The sequence below is a fragment of the Filicampus tigris genome, chromosome 7 (assembly GCF_054856515.1).
Source record: "Filicampus tigris isolate MCC_2025a chromosome 7, RoL_Ftig_1.0, whole genome shotgun sequence".
Taxonomy (NCBI): domain Eukaryota; kingdom Metazoa; phylum Chordata; class Actinopteri; order Syngnathiformes; family Syngnathidae; genus Filicampus; species Filicampus tigris.
The window spans coordinates 23,496,768-23,511,487 of NC_141223.1; positions in this window are offsets into that span (position 1 = coordinate 23,496,768).

A 14,720-nucleotide genomic window follows, 5' to 3' on the forward strand; every position below is an offset into this window, starting at 1 on the left:
CGTGTTACTGCTCCAATTTACCATGAGCTGAACTCAAATGTTTTTTTTTCCCCTCTGTACACTAAAGGTTTCCTTCTCAAATACTGTTTATAAATCTGTCAGTGAGCACTTCTCCTTTGCCAAGATCACCGATCCAGCTCACAGCAGTGGCCCTCTATCATGCTCAGCCTAAAGGCACACCTATTGAATAGTCATGTCACATCGGCATTGTGATTTGCCAGCTGAGGTGGAGATTGTTGGCAAAGGAGATGTGCAAACTGTTGTCAACAACAGAGCGATAGGCCTTTTGTGTAAATAGTCGTGAGTGCAGCTCATGAAAAAAATGGGAGTAATATGTCGGTTTTTAATAACAAAATAAAGCAAACTCCCCCAGTACTGTTTTCAAATGTCATTAGCGACCAGTGCAGGGTGTACCCCACCTTTCGCCTAAAGTCAGCGGGAATAGGCTCCAGCTCAACCTTGATCTTAATGAGCACAAAAGCTATGGAAAATAGATGGGTATTTTTATGTAGTCTTATACTACAAGGTGAAAGCACCCAAAAAATACAAATATATAGAAAAGCCAACACGTTTCATCCAGGTGTATACAACTGCATTTATTGTAGAAAGACAACAAACAGATCAGATTTTTCACACTGGTACAAAATTAAATTTGGGGGTAAACAATGGGATTTAAACTACAGCAACCACAAGAGGATTTAAAACAAAAAAGAAAAATGCCTCTACTGAAAAAGTGTGAACGTCTTAATGAGACGGCCTCTAAAACGGCAGTTTCGTTATATGTGACTGAAAAAGAAATGGCAAAGAAAAGTAAAAAGCATGCTTTTTGTTCTCTACCTCCCCATCTATATTGTTTACTGCTGCGGCTACAAACCACCTCTCTCATCTGCAAAAAGCATTGTAAGGGTTAGCACGGGGCTAGCTAGCATCTATCACCACGCCACCGCGTTACTTTATTAAAGAATGATTTGTGGGGGCGGATGGGGGACAAGATGGCGAGTAGCAGGGGGGATAGGTCAGCACACGGGAAGTTGCTTAGGGGTGGCTAGCTACTGGGAGCCGGAAGACGAGCCCTGGCTGCCCTGTCCAGGGTAGCCGCCGTATTGGCTGTAATATTGGTTCCACTGGCTCTGGTTCTGGTAGTACTGCTGCCACTGCTGAGCATACTGTGGGGACACACACACAGATATATACAAATATATATAAATATATACATACATACATATATACACACACACATATATATTTATATACACACACATATATATATACACACATACGTACATATACACACACACGTACACATATGTACATATACACACACACACACACACACACACATACACATTCATATACACACACACATACACATTGGTACATATACACACACACACACACATATGTACATATACACACACACATACACATTCATATACACACACACACACATACACATTCATATACACACACACACATGTACATATACACACACACACATATGTACATATACACACACACACATATGTACATATACACACACACACATATGTACATATACACACACACACATACACATTCATATACACACACACACATACACATTGGTACATATACACACACACACACACACACATTGGTACATATACACACACACACACACACACATATGTACATATACACACACACACATACACATTCATATACACACACACACATGTACATATACACACTCATACACGTATGTACATATACACACACACACATATGTACATATACACACACACACATATGTACATATACACACACACACATATGTACATATACACACACACACATATGTACATATACACACACACACACACATACATATATATATACTTTGGTTTTGGTACTGTATGGCAGGGTTATAATGTTATGCGTTTTGGATGGTTCATTATAGTTCATTTTTATTTTGTTGTTTTTTAAATTTAGTTTTAATAAATGTTTAGAGCAAGTTTGCTAATTTATTATTATTTATTAATATATATTTTTTTAAACTTCATTGTTAGTTTTGGTCCTAGTTTTTGTGTTTTTTTTAATGTATATGGAGTATTTGTCGAGTTTAAGATTTATAAAAAAAAAAAGAAAAAAGGGGGGAGTCACTAAGCATTGTGTACTCAAGTTAAGTAAACTTAAATTCCCTCACAACTTGAACATAGCTTCTTCAGTATGGATGTACAGCAATACCGAAATAAATATTTAAAATGAACCCTGAAAGCTCATGTATGATATTAACTGACAAAGGTGAAGACTAGAGAAATTTTCCGCTTTAAAACTGGTCAACACATTTGTACTTTTTTTTTTTTTAACCAGAGATGCAAGTAAACTTTTCCCTTAGTTTTTCTCCTAGCACATCAGGTTTTCATTATAACAATAACATACCGGTAAGTAATATATTTTGTAACATTTATGAATTAAGGGTTAGGTTCAGCAAAAGGTGGAATTTTTCTGTAATGTCAAAGCTAAAAGTTAAAAGACATGGTAAAGTCCGTATTGCGCAAGCTTTTATAAGTAAAACTTAAAACCAAAAAAATGAAAATCTCCCAAAAATTTTACATGCGAGAAAACAGAAGGCATTTTTTAAATCAGCGTCAAACATACTTTTTGGGACACATTAAGCCATCCCTTATTAAAATGTGCTGTTGACCAGTGTGATTAGTTCATTTTATAAACCTTAGATGTAGTTTCAGCTTTTTTTTTTTAAAAAAAAGCATTTTTATTTTTATTTTATTTGTTAATGAAAATGTTCTTTCATTTTTTATTTTGTCAGTTTTTGTTAACTATAATAACCTTGCTGCATGCAATGCCGGAAATAATCCTTCAATCAATATTAAAACATTTTGTTCCATGTGTGGTTACAAGATGCATTTTCACACTCACCTGCTGATACTGTTGGTTATAGCTCTGCTGCTGTTGCTGCTGCTGAGGAGGAGCCTGATGCTGCTGCGGAGGGGCCTGATGCTGCTGAGCGGGGGGCTGGTGGTGGCCGTATGTCTGGGCGCTAGCGGGCGGCTGGCTGTAGCTTTGGCTGTAGCCCGGGTACTGATTGTAGTTGCTGTAGTAATTCTGGTTGTAGCTGCCCTGGTTGTAGCTGTGGCCATAGCCCTGCGGGAGGGGGCGTGCAAGCATGCAAAGTGAGTAAGTGGATGAAGGTGCAGCACTGACTGCAAGTCTACAAGTAATTTCAGAGTAACTAACACAATTGTTTAAAACAGCATATTTTTGCATTTTTTTCCTTGAAAAAAAAAAACAAAAAACGATTTTTGGGATACTCTTTCCAACGTGCACTAGATGCCGCCAAAGCTCTGTCTATATAGGAATTGTTGTCAACCGACTAGCAAAAAAATCCCCTCACCCTTAAAAAAAAAGTCAGATTTCATTTAAGAAAAAAAAAAACTTGTGCACATGTATTCCTCTTTCACAACCTGTAAAAACGGCAATCGTCAAGCGACAATGCCTCTGTCAATGGTTTGCTTGCGCTCTTCATGAGCCACTCCGCAAAGCAGAAACACAAACGTGATGAAGACTCCCAGAAACCTACGCTAACAACCTAAGCTAAAAGATCCTCTCTGACATGGAAATATCTTAGAACAGGCAAGCTATAGCACTTCAACACACTTCCTTGAAAACAAATACTACTGGAGCCTGACCAATAGGAGGTTTTTGGGAGGGGGCTATTACCAAAATTAGGGGGGAAGCCAATCTTAGCCGATAACCAATGTATTGGCTGATATATGAAATAATATTAATATAGACAGGATACACACATTTTTAATACTCAGAAAATGATTTACAAACGCTTAATACACAGAAAATGATTTGAAAGAAAGAAGCAAAACACTACGAAATTAAAAATTGGAATTTTAATTAGCAACACTCAAACCAAGTGATAAACTGGAAAAGGCAAATTGGAAACAAGGATAAAAAATAAAAAGCAAATATGCCATTCCTGGAAAAAATGTAAAAAACAAAAATTCAAAAAAAAAGTTGCTCAAATACAGTGGTGCCTTGATAAACAAGTTTACTTTGTTCCTTGACAAAGGTCATAACTCAAAGCACTTGTATTTCAAATCATCTTTCTAATGTATGACTGAAAAAGCGGTTATATTTAAAGCTGCAAAAAAAGTCAACCAAATCATTGAAGTCGAACACAAAAATAGGTCGCGACAAAAAAAATTCCGCAGGGCTTCGCCAGCAGCATTTGCGCCATCCACACAGACATTTCCATTCTACATAAACAGCCATTCAACTGTATCTAATGACCTTTTCAGTCTATTAGCATCCTCTATTGGTAAAAAGTTGATACCACAGTCAATCAGGGGTCACCACAACAAAAATAAGTTTGGCACTGTTTTTAGCCCAGATGCTTTCTGTGACGCAACCCACACATTTCAATCCGGTTTTGGGACCGGTGGTGGATGGGAATTGGAATCTATCAAAAAGGCTTTGTTGAGTGACCCATTCGGATGTTACTGTTTGTGACCGGGATTAAAACCCTGGTCCCGAGTGCGTCAAAGGCAGTGAAGATTAAGTACAAATCTAAGTGATGTGATCATTTGGAAAAAAAAATGCGGATATGAATTAACTAGCAGACCATCAACAGACCATCTGCTCCCTCGCGGCCGCCCAAGATGCGCTCTTTGCAGGCAGGCGAGTGCACCTCACTCACTCGCTGTATCTTCTGAATAGTTCAAGTTTGTCAAAGACTACTCACACATGGATAAATTCTGAAGTCAGGTCACTTGGATCTCAACCACCACTGTACATGGCAAAAAATAAATACATTTGCAATTCTCCCAGTGTTGCAATTTTGCACTCAATACTGCCAATTTAATCGAGGCAGGTTATAATGAAGAAAGCAGAGTTTTTCTACATTCTCCACTTTGAGGGAGCTCCACTTATCAATAACATGTTTGCCATTTGGGCTGAATGCCCTCTCGCTGAGCACAGAGGAAGGAGGGCATGACAGGTATCTCCTGGCCTGCCCAGACAATCCCTGGAAGCGCTTGGAGTTTTCCTCCCACCACTTCAGTGGGTCCCCTCTTCTTCTATCTAGGACAGGCTCCTGCAGGTATGCGGCCAGTTCCTCCAGGATACCTTTTGGAGCCTCATTGTGACCAGTTGGGCTCAGAATTTGGTCAAAGAGATTGTCCAGCATACTACCAACTCCCTCTTTCTCATTATTGCTGGGGCGATTGTTTTGTGGTACGCTTTGTGCAGGCGTGCAAGCACCTTGAGTTAGCCATGCTGTGGCGAGGGCTAGAGTCTCTGGTGACAAAGGGCGCTCCTTGTAACGTGGGTCGAGCAAACACGCGAGTACCAGCTCTTTGGATCCCAGGACTTTTGCAAAACGCTTCTCCAGGCTCTCCAGTACGGTCTTGCGGAATGTCTGGATTCCTCGAGCGGTGGCTCCCTCTGACTTGAGCAGCAGTTTCAGCACACTTATGTTGGGTATAATGCTGGCGGCAGAGGCGCCTGCTTTGCTCAGGTCATTGGTGACCTCTTCCAGCAGTGTCAGGGGCTCAACCAGATCGGCCGCCAAATCCCACTGCTCTGCTGTTGGACACGCAAAATGCCCATGGTCAATGGAATAGATGCTGATGGCTGTTTTTTGCTCCAACAGCCTGCTGAGCATGTGCAACGCAGAGTTCCATTTGGTCGACACATCCTGGAGTACTGAATGGTTGGGGACGGCGACCTCCTCCTGGATGGCGGCCAGCTGCTGCCGCGCCATGACGGATGAGTTGAAGTATGTGTCCATGGTTTTCATTTTGGACAACATGTCTTCCACCGTCCTCTGTGCCTTGAGCCCATCGTTGATGCAGAGCTGGAGTGTGTGGGCGCTGCTGCTCCGTTCACAAATCTGCGCCATCCTTAAACCATTCACAACTGTGGCATCGCCGTCTCCCAGGACCATGTGGACACGATGTGTGTCAATATCCCATTCTTGAAGCATGGCTGAAAACACCTCACTGATGTAATCCCTCGTGTGGGACCGTGACATAGCCTTTACACCGAGTACCAGTTGGACCCTCTTCCAGTGCTGATCAATGAAATGAGCCGTCAAGGTCAAGAGTGCGTCGTCGGACCCAGAACAACAGTCGGCGGTAAAGGAAATGCAGTTTCCAGCATTGTCCTCTGAGAGAAGTTGTTTGATTTTCCAAACAACTTGCGTGTATAAGTCAGGCATGACCTGCGTACGGAAATATCTTTCATTTTTCATTTCATATCCCTCCGCCACTTTTGCCAGCAATCTTTCGAATCCAATGCCCTCCACAACGGAATAAGGCAGGACATCGGTTGCAATCATCTCCATAATGAGTTTGTCCGTGTCCTTGGAACTCTGCTCATTTGATGCCCACGCTGTGGCCTTGCCAAATGTTCGAACAATGGTGGCTTGTGTCGACAGCGGTTTCAGTGCTTTCGTCTGTGCCGCTTTCGCCTGTGTGTCATCAAATGCTTCTTTGTGATATCGTTTTAGATGAGTCCACAAATTTGTCGTATTCTTTCCTTTGCTGTTGTTGGAGCCTTGGCTAACTATCGCATTGCAGTAGTTGCATCCAACGCCTGTTGAGTTTTTTGTGAAGTGGTTCCACACCTGACTCCTCCCCACTGCCTGTGAAATGGAAATGTATACATTTTGCTAACTAAGACAGAATTTGATACTATGGTTGACCATTTTAAACAAGTGGCCACAGTCATCTAAAAGTGATAATACAAAGGCTACTGGAAGATGTTTTTAAACCTCTACAGTGGTGCCTTGAGAAGTTTTGTTTGTCCCATGACCATGGTCATAACTCCAAACACTCTTATCTGAAATCTTTTCTCACTCAAATGATGGAAAGGCCATTAATCCGTTAAAACTTTACCCCTCATTAACGAAATAAATTGTTGCAATATGCATCCAATGAAGGAAAATTGCACTCCATAATATCACTAATTACAAAAATATCCAGTAATAATGTGGAATTAAAAAGCCGGTACATACTGGTCGTTCCTTGTCGCCGATTCAAAGTTGGGTTGGATGTCTTTGTCCCCTGAAAATGCTCACAAGAGCCTGCACATATTCGTCCGTTTAGATATTTATTCACTTTTCCTTAACTTTTGAAATATTGGACGAGCGAGCACAGCGACGGCAAAGTTAGCAGTTACCGGAGCTAAAGGCTAATGGCGTCGTGAACAACACACGCCCAAGTTCAACCGACCAATCGGCGATCGTCAGCGGAGCCCGACCCCGGGAAGAGTTCCTGGTGGGCCATAATGGCCCTGGTTGCTTGCAGGGCCGAAACGGCCCCAGGAATGGCGATGGGCCAATTCATTACCCTGCTAATTTTTTCTGGTGGAAACAAAAGGAGGAACCACTTTACCGGGGTAAAGTGAACGGTTCCTCCAAAGGTTCCTGCGGTGGAAAAGGGGCTCTTGTTTTACTCTGGCATGGTCCTTCGAGGAAAGGTTTTAAAAAAGCACGGGCACCGCCGCTACAATTCCACAAAGCTTCCTTCCGTGTCACTGTTCCACTGAAGAGCGGTTGCAGCACTCGTTCTGCCTCTTCTCCCTATTTTTGTTTGTTTTTGCACACCGCGGCACAGTCTGTGGTCATTGGAGGGCACTGCCTTCCTAATGGTCAATGCCTAGGAGCAAATCGTTGGCCGTTGAAGGATGTGCCACTATGTGGCAAGGCGAACCAAAATTCTGACATGTCAGACTTTCCGTTGCGTGATCGTGAATCATCCAAGACAACTCATGATCGGTCACAATAGTGAATGTCTGTCTGCGATGTGTCTGATGGGTCAAAATTTGGCTACATTTGTGTAGTCTGAGCTCGGCATGACTAGGGAGAGGTGGTGTCAGGCATTCGAGCAGAGTGCAGCAAAGACACACAGGTGTGGAGTGACAATCTCCGTGTAGCAAAAAAAGTTAATACATTGTTACATATCAACTTCTGTAGATTAATTGATTCGCTATAACTGGCCTGGCCACTTATTTGTTAACTTATCTCCTCCCTGGCATATATCCTAAAATCGAGATGTATCACTATAACATACTTCTTGACACCAATTACTACTTTCCTACTAGGCATTGTGGCTTCTCAGAAAGAGCACAAAAATAAACCGAAAGACATGAATGGGTAAGATTGTTAGCAAGTAGCTGAGGTTAGGTTGCACAGAAAAACGTGCAAAAGGGTGAATTTGTCAAGAGTGAATTGTGAAGAGGCGATTACCTGGTTGTAGCCGCCCTTGTTGTAAGGACCCGGGCGGTTGTAGCTGCTTCCTGATGACTGGCTGCGGTATCCAGAGCGGGAGTCGGAGCCACCGTCACGGTAGCTGCCACCGCTGTTGTTGCCCCCCCAACGATTCTGACCGTAGCTTCCCCGATTGTAGCCTGCCAAGAGGAGATTGCGTAGGGTCCGTCATTTACACACCTTCATGGAATGTTTTATGTGCCCCCACTAGTCTAAACACAATATTCTAATTAATATTGCATTGGTGGACTAAGAATTAAGAAGATTAATCCACTTGGTTTCCGCTATCCAAGAAGGATGACATTTTATGCAGCAACGTCCCCTGTTGTCAACATGAAATTGACGTCACAGTGCCCTCTAGCTTACATTGCATAAGTCATGGGACGAAACCAAGAAAACAGGTGAGGATGTTAAAATTTCACTAACATCGCCAATACCGTTAAACGGTTTACGATGGCAACATTTTGACCTGGGAACATTTTTAAACATACTAACCTGATTTCCTATGGGTGAAAATGGTTTGAATTCAAGAGTGAGACAAAAATAAAAATAAGACTGCTTACCTCTGTATCCTCCCGCGTCTCCACTGCGGTTCTGGTAGCCGCCGCCGCCTCCACGGGGTGCGTCACGGCTGTCATAGCGCGGGAAGCTACCGCGGCCGCGGTAGCCGCCCTGCCGGTTGTCGAAGCGCTTGTCGGGCGGCGGGCCCGCCTTGCGCCCATCGTCGTTGTACTGCTTTACTAGCTTCTCGGCATCATCACGCTGCAGCTCGACATAGGTGACCACCTCCAGGAAGTCGCACGCTTCCGGCAGGGTGAAGTTGGCTTAAGGTAGGGGATGTGCCAAGCAAGGGAATTGAGAGGAAGAGACAGGGGGGGGGGGAGGGGAAGGGGATTGGATGGGTGCAGTGAGGACCAGAGCAGCCACACCACCAAAAGACAAAAAACAAAGTGAAGAGTAATTAGTGTCGTGCAGAGGAGGCGGGAAGAGCATAAAGATTAGATGTCGAGAAGCAAACATTCCCTCCGTGGAGGCAACATTTGTCGAAAGGAGGAGTGGGGGAGATTTGGGGATTTTTTGGGGGGGGGATCTAGGAAAGAGCACTGCAAACCAAAGAGAGCAACCGTAAGGTGGATGGAAATCAACAGGTACAGTAATCCCCTTTGTTGGAACTGTCAGAAATAGCAAACGACTGCAACTAATTGACGTCCCCAAAGATGTTTATAGTTGCTTAAATTAGTCATTTAAATTGTAAATACAACAAAACTATGATACACCTAAATAGCAGATGTCTTACAACATTGGCTTTGATAAATGGCACACAGATGATTAGATTTCTTTTTAAAACTGCATCAGTCGTGCGAGTGTACATGCATAGAGAGAACTTTCCATAACGAGCCCGGCTGCCCAAAAACTGTTTTTCACGACAAAAAAATTGCCTTTACTGGGAATGTTTTTTTTGGGGGGGGGGGGTCATAACTTATAGCTATAGCTATAAACTGTATATGCATCATATCGGCTGCTAGGTTGTATCTTTGTTTGATTGCATTGTCTATGCACAAAGTTTTATTATTATTATTATCTTTTGAAAGAAATACAGGAAATCTGGTCAAAAGTGCCTTCAAATTACAGTAAAACAGTAAACTTATTTGTCACAATGTCTTCTCTACCCTTTTGTTTCGTCTGCTATTTGAGGAGCCCTTTCTCCGAATGGCTGGCAAATTTAAGTTAAATATACGGTATCCACCAATAAGCTGGTGTGAGCTGAAAATTGGGCAGAAAAGGGGAGCGCGCATCTATTCAATAAATGACAATTCAACTCGTATCCCGATACATGAAGTGCGGTGCGATTAAAGGATGCTTCTATTTATAAGTGGAACAATTCGATTCAGTTCCACTCATTGGGATTATGATTTGATTTGATATGGTTCGGCTCTGTTCGAGAGGCTACGATGCAATGAGTTTGTCATTTTACATACCTATGGATGAAACTGTCAATACTGTAAACATGGCATTTCCTTCAATGATATATCTCTCCAATAAAACACAATTTGACGCATATTTCGATATATTCTGAAATGGAACGATTTGATTCTCTTCGATACAATGCACTTGCATCTTATAAATTCAAACCGATTTTCTGATTCAAATTGTTATTTGTTATGCCCCTGGTGCAAACGGAACATTCAAAAGAGCAATGTTGCCAGTAGAATAGGCCATGCAGTTTAGTCAGTGTTTCTTTGTTTTTTTTGTGAATTTGTTACTGATAATTTTAGAGGCATTTGAAATGTTTTAATCCCACAATATGTTTGATAATTGTCATGTTAGTAATAAAAAAAAAAATAAAGAAATCAGAGTTTTCGTCAAATAACTGGGATACACCAGTTTATAGGGGATTACTGTAAATGAAACTATGTTGGACGCCACCTCAGTTTGCAGCGCATGAGGAGAGGCATAAAGAGAGAACATTGAAAAAAAATAATCAGGACTTAATATGTCCAGTTCTGATATCTTGGCGAGGGCGGGTGGGATGAGGGGGAATGGAAAGAGAGTGGAGGGGGGAAAATAGGGCATCTTCCAAGTTTGATTTTTACACAGAAAAAAAAAAACAACAAAAAAAAAAAAAACAAGTAGATCTGGTGTTTTGTTGCTTGTATCCACAGCGGTCCTACCTTTCATTTCTAACACAGCATGATCGGGCACATCCTTCCCCTGCTCATTGGTTTGCTTTAATGTTCGCTCTTTAAAATCCTCGTCCGTGGGACAAATTACAATAGCCTTGCGTTGAAAACCCTCAAAAGGACGCATTTTTCGTCTCCTTGCTGATCCATATACATTTGTCTAGCAATGGCGACAAGAAAGAGGTAGAAGCTTGTTTGTTATTGTTTTACTTGCAAAGGCGTTCCGCTGGAATGGGAAGCTGGAACCCTGCAATCATCAAGTGACACAGGTTTGTTTGGCTGGGATGAGGCTACACGTTAGCTCGGCTGCTAGAGGCCGCGTCGCTCACAAGACTTACCTGCTAAGACTGCTACACCACAATTCTGGGTGGACCAACAAGGGCAAGGGGGACCCATTAAATAATCATCACTCAGTAAATCACTTATTTGATACAGTACAGACATTTTGAGCCATGTTAGTTAACGAAGCAGTTGAAGGTTAAAGGTGAAAAAACAAAAATGTAGATAAAATGAGGCTCATGCCTGTTACTATGGTCTTGCAATTTCAAGTCGCAGCACGGTGGGACCTAGCTGGTTAGCATGTGGGGTCTAGTGGTTAGCACAACAGGTCTAATTGTGAGCACACCTGCCTCGCGGTTCTGAGGTTTGAATCTTGGCTGCAAACTTCCTGTGTGGAGTTTGCAGGGGGGTTTCTCCAGGCAGTCCGGCTTGCTCCCACATTACAAAAACATTCACGTTAGGTTAATTGAGGACTACGTTGCCCATAGGTCTGAACGCGGAATGTCTACATGTAGTTGCCCATAGGTCTGAACGTGGTATGTCTACATGTGTCCTGTGATTGGCTGCCTATTAATTCTGGAAGCCACCTGTCTCCCAAGTCAGCCCTAATAAGGACAAGCGCTATCAAAAATGCATGGGTGAAACTCAGCAAACATCACAACATGATTATTTGTTCAAGATTTGGACCATTAGCATTCCGGGGTTATAAACAGTTGAGAATAAATCCCCAAAGAACAAGGGAAAATAATTTTTCCAAATTTTTGCACATAATGAATTAGTTTTGAGTATTGGCGCTTGAATGCATTGTTACGTGTCTCATATTGATAGCATAGACATGTTTTTCATACAAAGATTAATTGTAATTAAGACTTTCCTGCGTTTGTGACTTTCATACAAAATCATGCTATACCATAACCGCAAAAACAGAATTTTTCAAAAGGTTCCTCTTTGAGACCTGTGTTCACTCATTTTATTGTGTCTAAAAATGGCTAGTTCAGGTGTCTTGTTAGTTTTTCGCACGAAAGCGCTACAGGTGGTCCTTGGTTTACAACTGAATGACACCTACTGTTTCTGTTAACAACAATAATGGAGAAGTGTTCAGTGTAGACATGCGAGTACATCACTAACAATAGCGGATCAGCGGTGCTGTTCATGACCAGCAGCTGGTCAAATTTTAAACGCTTGTGAAATTTTTCTCAAAAGTGAGTTTACCTTTGACGCATGCGCAGTGATGTTGCCGACTACTGACCTGGTGTGCACAATACAGGGCTTTCCTTCGTTTTTGTTGGTTGGTGTGGTCGACGGAAAGGCATTGTGGCATTTTAAAAGAGTCCTTCAGTCTTTTAAAACGGCAAAATTACGAGGTGCAGTCAACCGTGTTTATAAAGAGCAAAAAATAACTGTTACAGTGTGACGCTGTACTGGATGATTAAACGTTGTTAAATACCGCAATAACATGCAGCCTCAATTATGTTCTGATGGTTCCAACAGACAGATTGATTTCTGCGCATGTTCAGTAAATGAATCTTTTAGTAGAAACAGAATGATTTAACGTGGATGTATACCGCATTTTCTGGACTATAGGTCGCTCAGGAGTACAAGTTGCATCAGCCATAAAATGCATAATAAAGAGGAAAAAAACAAGTCGCACTGGAGTATAAGTCAAATTTTGGGAGGAAATTGTGCGCTTAGTACACATCTTTTCCACCGAGCTACGATGGTAACATTTAGCTAACATTCACACATGTAGCATACAAGAATGTTACTCTAAGATAACTTTAAACTCACCAAAACGGTTGTAGATCGATTAAATAAGTCTTTTATTTATCCCCGACCATGTAGAATGTTTCCAAGTCTCCAAAAGTATTCATGTATTCCGTCGTAATTATGTTTCGTCTCCTCTGTGCTCGGCTTCTTACGTGTGTGGCTGCATGATGCAGTACCCCAGCCAGAGGCTGTTTGTGGTTCATTCTTGTTCAGCCATCGTCTGTAAGTAACTTAGACAATTGTGTGTAATGAGCATGCAACATATACAGGAGCTGAAATGTGGATGATTGTACTGTGTTGTTGACTGAACATACTAATCACCATTGCTAATGCTAATCGCTATTGCTAATCGTTAGCTTAGGCTCATCTTGTTCACGTCTATGAAAATACATGTGTATATAATGCATAGATTGATAGTATTTTGTTTCTTGTGCAGTTTCACAATATAAACAGGCAACTTCGCTGCACACCTTGAGTCTGTGGCGTTTGTTTGTGAATGTTTAGCTGTTTGGATAAGCTGGCTTTCTTGACTAGCAAGGCCTTAACAGTCAAATTGTCTTTTTATCATACCATTCTAATTACTTATTTAACAAAACAGACTTTAACCGTTTAAATTATTCATGCATTTTAATAGCTTTTAGGGCGTATCTTATGTTTCTTTAGGTGGGTTACAATAACATGTGAAATGATATAGAAGTAATTGTAATTGTAATTGTAATTGCTTGCGTCTGCAGAGGGAGAGTAAACATCATAGATACAAGTCAGCACTAACAAGCCATGACAGTAATAATGTGTTAATAATAATCACACAAGTCGCTCCAGAGTATGTCGCACCCCCAAACTATGAAAAAAAAACCCCAACTTATAGTCCGGAAAATACGGTAATTGGATTTTGTAACAAATGAGAAAATGTTTACAGTCAAATTAGCAATATGCTCCTACATGTCGCTGTCCAGCGCAAACGTCTATGTCCATATTTGGTCCACTTTTTTAACTACAGTGGTACCGCTACTTACGAATGTACCTTCATACGAAACGCCTCAACAGGAAAATATTGCCTCTTGTTTTGAAAGAAATTTCAGGATACGAAAGGTAAAAGTATGGGCTGCTACTCGCAGCTCCAGAGTTTACTGAAAGCAACATACTCATAGCTGCTCTGCCATTGGCTATTACATCGCATCTTCCTGGCATCCCATTGCCTAAGAGGGACCTCTACCGTATGTTTCTATGTGTGCAGACAGACAGGTAGATAGATAGATATGTGATAGATATGTCTATGCAGCGTCCTCGTTATTCGCCCCTCGGGCTATGAGGTGTTCCGATAGTTTTATGTGAGTATTTGCTATGGACCCCAAGAAAGTGATGGAGAAACTGGGAAAAGAAAAAAAAAGAAAAAAATGTTTACTTTTGTGTCCATACACACAAAGCAAGAGATAATAGAAAAGTATGAAAAAGGGATGTGTTTGGTTGATCTCGCCAAAGAATACGAAAGTAATGTATCGACAGTCGCCACGTTATTAAATCAGTTCCTTACAAAAGGCCAGGCAAAAACCACTTCTGAGAGAGAACATGAACCAAAGAGTGCAAAAAGCGATGAGAACAGCAATCAAAAGGTAAATGACCATCATTTTTATTCTTTACTCTATAAATTGCAGTTCTTTCTACATTATGCACAACTCTCATTTATTGCGCAATAATCTAATTATAACATG